General features: G+C 44.5%; 2 pseudogenes; both read left to right on the plus strand.

The window, feature by feature from the left end:
• Nucleotides 1–1,413: 1,413 nt before the first annotated feature.
• Nucleotides 1,414–4,458, plus strand: LOC124469779 (annotated as a pseudogene).
• Nucleotides 4,459–5,453: 995 nt separating this feature from the next.
• Nucleotides 5,454–7,024, plus strand: LOC124469458 (annotated as a pseudogene).
• Nucleotides 7,025–10,152: the final 3,128 nt, after the last annotated feature.

Raw genomic sequence — 10,152 nt, forward strand, 5'->3', positions numbered from 1 at the left:
TAGTGCGTTTTTAGAAATGATCGTTTTCCGTAATAAAACCTCAGTTTTCGTGTAAATGAAAGGCCTAACCGCATGAAAATATATGCGTTTTTCTTCTGTGTAAACGGGGCCTCAATCTTGCTCCATTGGAAGCAGGGTGGTAAGCAAGGACTAATGTCTGCTTAATGCCATTACTACTCAGAAAACCTCTGTATTCTTGCGAGGTAAATTGCGGTCCATTGTCAGACAATTGCCTCTGGAAGACCTTGAGCAGCAAAGATGTTGCGCAACACCTCAATGGTTTTTGCCGAGGTGGTTGTGGACATTGGGATCACTTCCAACCATTTGGAATGTCAACTAGCACTAAAAAGTGCTGTTTGTCTTTTTCAGCTAAGTCGATGTGTATTCTCTGCCATACCCGTGCTGGCCATGGCCAACAATGCAACAGCGCCACCGTGGGTAGTTTTCTCACTGCCTGACACACACTACGGGTCTGAACTGTTTCCTTGATAGCCTTGTCCAGGTTTGTCCACCACACATAGCTCCGCGCTAATGACTTAATTGTGCATATACCTGGGTGCCCTTGGTGAAGATCGTTTAAGAGTCTTGCTCTGTAGTTAGGTGGAACGATCACCCTCATTCCCCACAACCCTGTTCCACTGACAACTCCGTTCTGCGGATAAAGTAAGGCCTCAGGGCTTCACTTTGCAGATAGTTTGGCCAACCAGTGAGAGTGTAGTCCCGCACCTGGCTAAGAATTGGATCTGTGCGAGTGCTCACTGTAATGTCTGTTGCATGTATGGGTAATTCCTCCACAACCGAGAAAAAAAAATGCAGCTTTCTTCCGCTGTATTGTCTTTTCCTGGTCTTGGGAATCTTGAAAGTGCATCCGCATTGGCATGGTCTTCTGTACTCAATGTCATAAATAAATGCCATCAAGATCAGTGCCCATCATTGCATTCTCAAAGCAGCCAGTGTGGGGATTGCAGATTTCGGCCCTTAAAGTTGCCAGAAGTGGTTTCTGATCCGTAGTGAGGATGAATCTCTGACCATGAAGATATTTATGGAATTTCTTTACTCCAAAGATAATGGCCTCCTTTTCATTTTGAGCATACTTAGGCCGAATCCGAATACTCCCCCTTACCCCTACCCCTTGCCCTTAGCTTACCCCTTGCCCTTGGCCCTCGAAACTAAGGGGTAAGGGCTACATAGCCCTAAGAAATGAGACGACACTTGGTTACGGTCACAACATCTAGCACGTATCGATATCTCCAAAGCAGGTAAGTAGCTAGCTAGGTGCCCCATTATCATCCACCGTCCTAGACCTAGCTGCTCGTTACAAATTTAACGAAAATGTTGATATAATACAAATTAAAAACGTTATGTCACAACATTATACTTTAATATATAGATACACATTGCTAAGTGTAAGTAATGGGTTATTTGTGTCTCATTCTACCACTGCAGGTAAGAAAAGTGATAATCCATTGAGCCCCGATTAAGTGCCAAGTCTGTTTGCCTACTTGTCACCTGAGCAGCGCCAAAGAAAAATAAATAGCTTCAAGAAAATGTTAGCAAACACAAGCTGTAAAGGGGAAAATATCTAATACCCATGATGTTGCCAGTGATAACAGTACTGACAAAGACAATGACTACAGTGACAGTCTTCCAGAGAACGGGCAGAATGGGGAACACAGCTACTGTAAAGACCCCATCCATACTGAGAGCAGTGTAGCATGCTCCAATGAAGCCTGCTAAGCAATTATCAAGAAACTGACAGAAGTGTACCAAATTGAAATCAGAGGTCTCAAAGCTTCGGGACAGAAAAAGCAAGTTATCTTTACAGCAGGCGGTCTTCAAGGATAATGATGACATGGTGCAAGACTTAATTGGAATTCCATCCTATGCCAAAATGATGGCCGAGGAGGAGAATGTCACTCTTGCCTGTCTTCAAAACTTGAGCGCCCTGTCAATTTGCTAAATGAAACGCAACTCCCCGAACGGAGCACAAAAGCTAAAGACAAAAGAGGAGAGTAAACAAGTAGTTGCCAAACTGAAACTACAGAAGGAAACGTCATTTTCTCTCCACTGGTATGATGCGGCGGCTGGCACAAGTGCTGCTCAGTGAAGTTTGGCAAGCAACAGTAGCTAGGCTAGCTTGCTCGTAGCACAATTTTCCAGGGTCACAGCTTCTCCACGCAGGGCTCTAGACTGAGACCAAATTTGGCAAAGTTAATGATCGCTTCCAACAAACTTTTTTTGAATTTTCCCCTAAATAAATGTCAAACTTATCTACGTTTTTGCGGGCATATTTTCAGTTAGCAGATGGTAGCCTACTGTTTGAATTGCGATTCCATCTGAAATACTGCAGGTGATCAATGTTACAATAGCTTGTTTCAAAGGGGGTTCTTAATGAATTACAGTAATGCAATATGAGTAGGCTAAATACTTGAAAATATCACTAAAAGGGAAAAACTTGAAGTGACAGTCATAGAGGTTAGGACCGTTTTACACCGGATTGCGGGGGGTATGGGGGGGGTAGACCTGACCTGCCCCCACTGCTAAAAAAAATCCTAGGGGAAACACTTAAGGATATTTATAAAAAGGATAAAAGATAAAGGAAAGTTGGTCTTAGCAAACAGAAAGATGAATGTGCAACTTAAAAAATATATATTTGGTCAAGAATCTTCAGTTAAGTCAGTTCATGTCATTCTTTTTTACCAAGGCAAGTTATGGTGAAACTGCTTATTCTCTCTCACTTTATCCATTTCTATGTATCTCATGACTGTTGCCATCTCTCTCTCTCCCGCCCTCCCTACAGCATATTGCGTTCGACTATGACATAAACGACACTGGTTCTGGCAACTTGGGGCTGACCCTGGAGGATCAATGTGACCCCGATCCAGTGATAACCCCTGACCTCTAGCGAGTGTTCCTCCCTGTGGTCTATGGCTTCATTTTTGTCCTGGGCATCACTGGGAACGGCCTGGTGGTGATGGTGCTTGGCTGCCAGCACAGGTGAGCATAAAGATGGACGATGAAGACAATGACAAAGATGTTATAGTAGTTTAGTTCATTAGTAAGTTTAGTGAGTTACTTTGTACATTTTAATCTTTTGAAAAAGAAAGAACGAATGATCCGTATACATTCGTTTATTATATGCACCTTCCTGTTACAGTCAATTCCTTGTTTGTGTGAACACATTACACAACATGGTGGATAAAACACATTCTGATGTAGAAGATGACACACACACACACACAGAGGGGTTTTTCTCTGATTGTACCCAGGTCAAAATGGAGTCTTGACAGACCGCTACCAGCTGCACCTCTCTGCTGCCAATCTTCTCTTTGTGCTGACGCTCCCGTTCTGGGCAGCGGATGCCGCACTGACGGACTGGCGTTTCGGATTAGGCACTTGTGTGGCCGTACACGTCATCTACACGGTGAACCTGTATGGGAGTGTGCTCTGCTCATCCTGGCCTTCATCAGCCTGGACCGCTACCTAGCCGTGGTCAAAGCAACAGAAGCGCACACATCACGCACGAGACAGTTACTGGCACGGAGACTGGTGTTTGTAGGTGAGCTACGTCTCTAGCCTCATGCCTTATCCCTCTCTCACGACGTGCCCATGCCTCAGATGCACAGAGGTACATCTTTGCTTGTATTCTCCATCTCCTGATTTGACCACCAAATCTCCTCTGTCTCCCTTAACCCCCCTTCTCCTTTTCCATGAGCCTGGTTGCCGGCGGCTCTCTTGGCCGTGTCAGTGTTTGCCAGGACTTGGGAAGCAGGAGATGGGACGATTGTGTGCCAGCGCTATACCCAGCTGACAACGCTCCTCTCTGGGTGTCAGTATTCCACCTGCAGCTGGTGTTTGTGGGCTTGGTGGTACCGGGCCTAGTTTTACTTGTGTGTTACAGTGTCATCGTGTCCAGGCTGACCTGCAGCGGCCCTCTGCAGAGGCAGAGACAGAAGCGCAGAGCTGTCAGGACCACTGTGACGTTGGTCATCTGCTTCTTCCTGTGTTGGGTCCCCTATGGTGCTGGCATCACAGTGGATGCCCTCATGCGCCTAGAGGTCCTTCCCAGGAGCTGCAGTCTGGAGGTGGTGCTGGATGTGTGGCTGGCGGTGGCTGAACCAATGGCATTTGCCCACTGCTGTCTAAACCCGCTGCTGTATGCCTTCCTGGGGGCGGACTTCAAGAAATCCGCCAGACGGGAGGACTCAACACTCGGTCGCCTCGTCTCCTGTCTGAAGATTCCCCCTCCAAGATGCCCAGGAACCTCTACTACCACAGAGTCCGAGTCATTTAGTCTACACTCCAGCTAACAAAATATGTGGATGTAGGTGTGGGTTGGTTGGATGAGGGTATAAATGCTTTGTCCTATATATGAGAAGAGGGTAGTCTGCTGATTCATGACTTTGTCCCTTGTCTGAAAGAAACTTTTCTGTAAATAGGGTTTGTGGGTCACCACTGATGTTGTTGTTGTTTTTAAGTTTTTTATATACAATAAAATGGCGAAATGAAATGTTCTCACTCTTCCTGTCTCTCAGTTGTCAGTGTGTGTGTGTGTGTGTGTGTGTTTCAATTATTTTGGAGGTGTTCACCCCTCCCTCCCAGTTAGTGCTGGTAGTCTGGGGATGTGCCTATATCACTGTCATCATCATCATCACATACCAACTATGACTCAACTTTGACTTATGATGGTTTCAAAAGCACTGAAACATTATATTAGGTGCGTTCGACATGACCCGACTTTATGCGGCACCGCAGCCAGCTGCAGGCGGCTGACTTGAAAAAGTGCATTCTGGTTAGACTTTTTGTCCGACTTGAGACGGCGCCGAGGACACGTCACTGTGACGTCGCCATCAAAGCCCCGTGAGATCGATTCGAGAACTGCCGGCTGTGTAGCCGAGCGCATTTTCTCAAGAGCAACTGCACGGGTTCAAGTGACGACACAGCTATTTCATGATTGGCCAGACTCACACACGACAACTTTGACACGTGTTTTGTAATATTCGGACACCTTCATTTTTGCCAACGCTCAAAAAAGTTTAATTGAATAAAAAATGGTTTGAAGAAAGGGTTTTAGTCAGCCTCTTCACTACCGGAAAGACTAAGTTAAATTATAAATAAAGTAAAGTATCAAACAGCGCTTGATCGGCCATGACTGACATCAACGCAGCAAACCACGAGAAGCTGGAATGTCCAACTTCACAGAGACGTTTTCAACTCCTCCCCGACTGCAAGCGGCTACTCTCGCCGGTCGTTTCATGCAGCCGCAGTCCATGTCGAACGCACCTAGTGAGAATGAAACTAGGTTTCAGACTAGTGGCTTGGACCAGGGGCCTGTACTACGAATCAAGATTTGGCGTTAGCGAGGTAACTTCAGGTTTAACCCAGGGTTTTCTGTACTACGACGGTGGATCACTTGTTACTGGGGTAGATCGCCATGGTAACACATGCTGAACGGCTAACCTGGTCGGGAGCAGGATAAGTTTGAGATCAGAGATCAACCGGTATAAAAACCCCGCCCACTAACTCATTCTTGAGAGGATAATGGCGTCACCGTTCGTAGAAGACCCCGTGGAGCTTGGTGTGCGGATAGTGAGAGGTGCTCTCAGAAGAGCCAGAACTTTTAGAGACCAGCAGAACCCGTTGGCATTCCACAATGACCATTTTTATGAAAGATATAGATTTTCAGCTGAGGGAATGACCTATCTGTGCCAGCTTCTTGAGCCGTATGTTGCAAATGCGACACATCGAAGCCGTGCGCTCACAGTCCCACAGACTGTATGCGTAGCGTTGCGGTATTTCGCAACAGGTACTTTCATGTACAGTGTGGGTGATGCGGAGAACATAAGCAAGAACACGGTCTGCCGCGCTATTCGCAAGGTGGTGCTTGCTTTAACGGCACACGTGGACACATTTGTTGTGTTCCCAGGGCACCTGCCCACGCAGACAATAAAAGAGGGCTTTTATGAAATAGCAGGTAAATATTCACTTAAATTTAAACGTCACCTATAAATAATATTGCATATGAAATATATATATAAAAATATTGCATATGAAATTCATCATACTCTTTAGGCTTCCCAAGGGTGATTGGGGCAATCGATTGCTGCATCGCTGGGGGAGAATGAAGGCGACTTTATAAATCGCAGGTCATTCCACAGCATCAACGTTCAGGTTAAGCATAAAGGACAGGCTACACATGTTTGGTCATACTGATAAAGGAGGAGTCCTTCTAATTCATATTGATGTATCCTTCACGTTAATGCTGTTATGTGGGTGGATTTTAACACAAGATTATTTTGCAGATGACTTGTGACCACCAGTGCTTGGTGACCAGAATTGAGGCAAAGTGGCCTGGGTCAGTCCATGACTCCCGGATCTTTAGGGAGTCTGCACTGTGCCACAGACTAGAGCAAGGTATGGCAATTGTAAGTAACATTTTGTTATACCGATTATGCTAATATTAATTTTTTCTTCAGGGCTCTTCAGTGGATTGCTGGTAGGGGACCGAGGGTACGCCTGCCAGCCCTTTTTGATGACCCCCTATCCTGACCCCAACACACGGCCACAGACTGCTTTCAATGTGGCCCTTAGCAGGACAAGGGTCAAGATTGAGATGACCTTTGGCATCCTCAAAGCACGCTTTAATTGCCTGCGTGGCCTTTGAGTTGCCCCAGACCGGGCTTGTCAAGTGGTGACAGCCTGTGCCGTGCTCCACAATGTGGCCTCTATAAGAAGGGAGAGAGCCCCACCTGTCAGCCAGCAACCCCCAGATGTGGTAGACCCCATCACCCTCGACTACCCTACTGGCAGGGCCTGGAGAGACGCTATAACGCGGCAGTTTTTTGTTTAAGGGGAGACAGGCTAAGCCATTTTTCTTTACATTTAGTCATGTAGCGGCATTCTTTACCTTTTACTTTTCAGTTGGGCTATTTTGGTTCCATAGCATTTGAGCTATGTAGATTTTATTTGTGTCCTTGGACAAGGCACTTCACCCTACTTGCCCTGGGGGAATGTCCCTGTACTTACTGTAAGTTGCTCTGGATAAGAGCGTCTGCTAAATGACTAAACATAAATGTATTTAATGTTGCCACCATATTCGGATTATGGCGTGATGAAAGATATCAGAATCAGAAAGGGATTTATTCGCCATGAAAGTTTGCACTGACAAGGAATTTGCTTTGGCAGGAAGGTGCATACAATAAACATATAGGAATCTTAAATTTTAATATTATCCAGAGTGCCCTCTGTAGAAACTTTGGACTCTTAATTATGGTGACAAAATGAAACAAGGATTTGCATTCTGTCTTCATCCAATGTTCTGATTTCCGTGCTGGAAATGTATACAAATTACATCATATTTTACAACTTAATGCATCATTTGCTCATTGAAACATACATTTACAGGAAGCTAGTATTGAAAACAATATTTGACCCAATTATCAACTGGGGAGGTTTCATGTTATGTTATTCCTATTCACTGTGCTGTCTCCCCTTGACCCCTTTGTCCTTGGGTTGCTTTGACCCATTTTCTAATAATTTCCATATCAGAAATTGGGGTTTCTTTCAACCAAAACATTTCAAACCAAAAAGAACAATGTGTATGGTACTTTGCAATGCTCTTCACAAGTTAAATAAATATAGTGTTTCCCACACATAGACTTATTTGTGGCGGTGCGCCACAGAATCAACACCGGCCGCCACACATTTCGTTTCGTAATTTTTTTTTTTTATCGCTATTTAGGTTAAAACACGCAGCGTATTCGTTCAACTGCATTTCCTTTCCCCTGCTCTCCTTCCGTCTCTCTGTCACTCATGCGTCTTTCTCACATATGCACGCAGTCACAACGTCAGCACACGTTAGCAACAATGCATACATATGCCGTTCTAGTAAGACCGACAGCTATATCAGCGAGCCTTCAGCATTAGTGCCGTAGCTAAAAGTCGAGGAAAGTTGAGGCTACTTTTCGCTAGGTAGCTTACTCACATTTACATTTAGTCATTTAGCAGACGCTCTTATCCAGAGCGACTTACAGTACTCGAAGTTTCCCCTTTGTTCTTTTGGTGAGAAGTCTCAAGAGCTAGCTACGTACTCGGCGTCATGGAGCCGACCAGTTAAATAGTTGTTTAGCACTAGCGTTGCTACATGCATAATGCAGAAATTTTATGTTAGTTGTTGTTAATTTTGTGAAGGTGTGAATCATTTTGGATTAATATTTAATGTAACAAATTACTAACAAATTAACTGTAACGAATTATTAACGAAGGAATTATTACGACCCCCCCCCGTCTGACAACCCCCACCCCTCCCCGCCACAATTAGATTTCTAATCTGTGGGAAACACTGTAAATAATTTCACTACTTTCATTGAATTTTGATGTTTTTTTACATTTATTTCAATTTTCACAAACAATAAATAGAACGTTGAAAGAAAGAAATGTTGAAAACCCCCTCAAAGGACTAAGGCACAAAATAAATCTTTGAGACAAGCCACAAAAAAGGTATAAAAACTCCAAAACATAGAAAACAAAAGACATCCTCCTCATGCATTCTCTCTTTCCTAGGAACACAGAAAAAGAATGTCAGTATAACTGTAAGTTGATTGTAAGTCATTCATACATTCAGTCATGTACTACCTTCTTTTCATATTGCAGTTTACCTATCTCCAGCCTTGTTTTCTTAATTATTAGCCTCTTGTACTCGATATCGAGCTCCAGGGTCCTTTTGTAGAGGGCCCTCACATTGTCTGTTCCAACCTGAAACAAATAAAGAGCATTGTCTCTTTGCAAGGCACACTTGGAGAAAGTTGAAGGTGTCTATTTGACTACTGTGTTTCAAGGTTCATTGCTTACCCCATGTCTTTGGCTTGACCTTGAGGTGGAGGCCCTAGGCTCAGGGGGAGGAAGTAGTTCCTCTTCCTGCTGAGTTTAACACCAAAGCAATGTAATCAATTGAGCCATATTTGAAATGAGCAATTTAAGGAGATGTTCTGACCACCACCATTAGCAAGTCATTACAGACACTTCAATCACAGGCACACGTTCACACACTCTCAGCATTTTTGTTGGAAGTGGTAAAAAACTGAAAAGCGTACCCCCAAAGCGTTCTCTGAGCAGGCTGACAGAGTTTCCTCATCTAGGGCCTCCACCTGAGAAAGTGAATGGCATATTTGATCAATATTCAGCAACCACATATGGCATACATACTGGCTTATGACTATTAGTTTCACTGTTACCTCTGTATGGCACAGTGGGACGACAGTGGGTGGTGGCAGCAACACCACTGTATTTCCTGTCACTCCTGTCACACTCCTACAATTTTCACAAATAATTGTTGAATGGACATGGTCACATAGATGACTTGAAACATACCCTGTACATATGCCTGGGAGTCGGATCTGCTGCCACCAGGGTCCGAGCGATGCCCCCCTCCACTCCTTCCATCATTGGGCGACCCTCATTGCTGGAGAGGGCCAGCTCCTCGGGAGGAGTGAAGTCCTGTGGAGGAGGGCCACCTCCAGTTTTCTTCGCGTAATTTTTCTTCCTGTTGGCTGCAAGCGATTTCATTGTACTATAGGCCCTAATACCAATATCCTACAAAAGGGACAACTCAGCCTTGTACTTGTTGGCCTTAAAATATGTGCAAATCTTGCCTACTGCTACTTACCGGTTTGAATTATGTTTTTATATTTGTTTTTTATTTGCTCCCAGCACCGTTTGGCACTGGCAGGGTTGCAACTAAAATATTACAGCAACATAAGTTTAACGTTATGAAACGCACAAGTGTAATTAATTCAGATCTTGTGCCTGGGCCAGTGATATCAATAAGTCATGTAACATACGTATTAACAGCATCGGCAATTTTCTGCCAGCTTTCTTTTCTTGACTTGGCAGCAGCGACGGTGTTACTCTTTGCCAGAATAATATGTTTATAGGTTTGATAAGTTTCCATGATTATCGTTTGCTCCTCCTGAGTAAAATATGCGGCTCTTGTTCTGTCCATGTTTGCGATTGGACATACGGTGCAAACACCGCCCTTTTATGTGAACGTGCACGTCTCTAGATTGGAAAGATCTGGGTTGAGTTAGAGAGATGATAACCGCCGTCGTGATACCACTTATCGTGATTGCGATTGTTAGGCTTCGCGTAGCCGGG

This window comes from Hypomesus transpacificus, chromosome 7 (assembly GCF_021917145.1).
Source record: "Hypomesus transpacificus isolate Combined female chromosome 7, fHypTra1, whole genome shotgun sequence".
In the NCBI taxonomy this organism is placed as follows: domain Eukaryota; kingdom Metazoa; phylum Chordata; class Actinopteri; order Osmeriformes; family Osmeridae; genus Hypomesus; species Hypomesus transpacificus.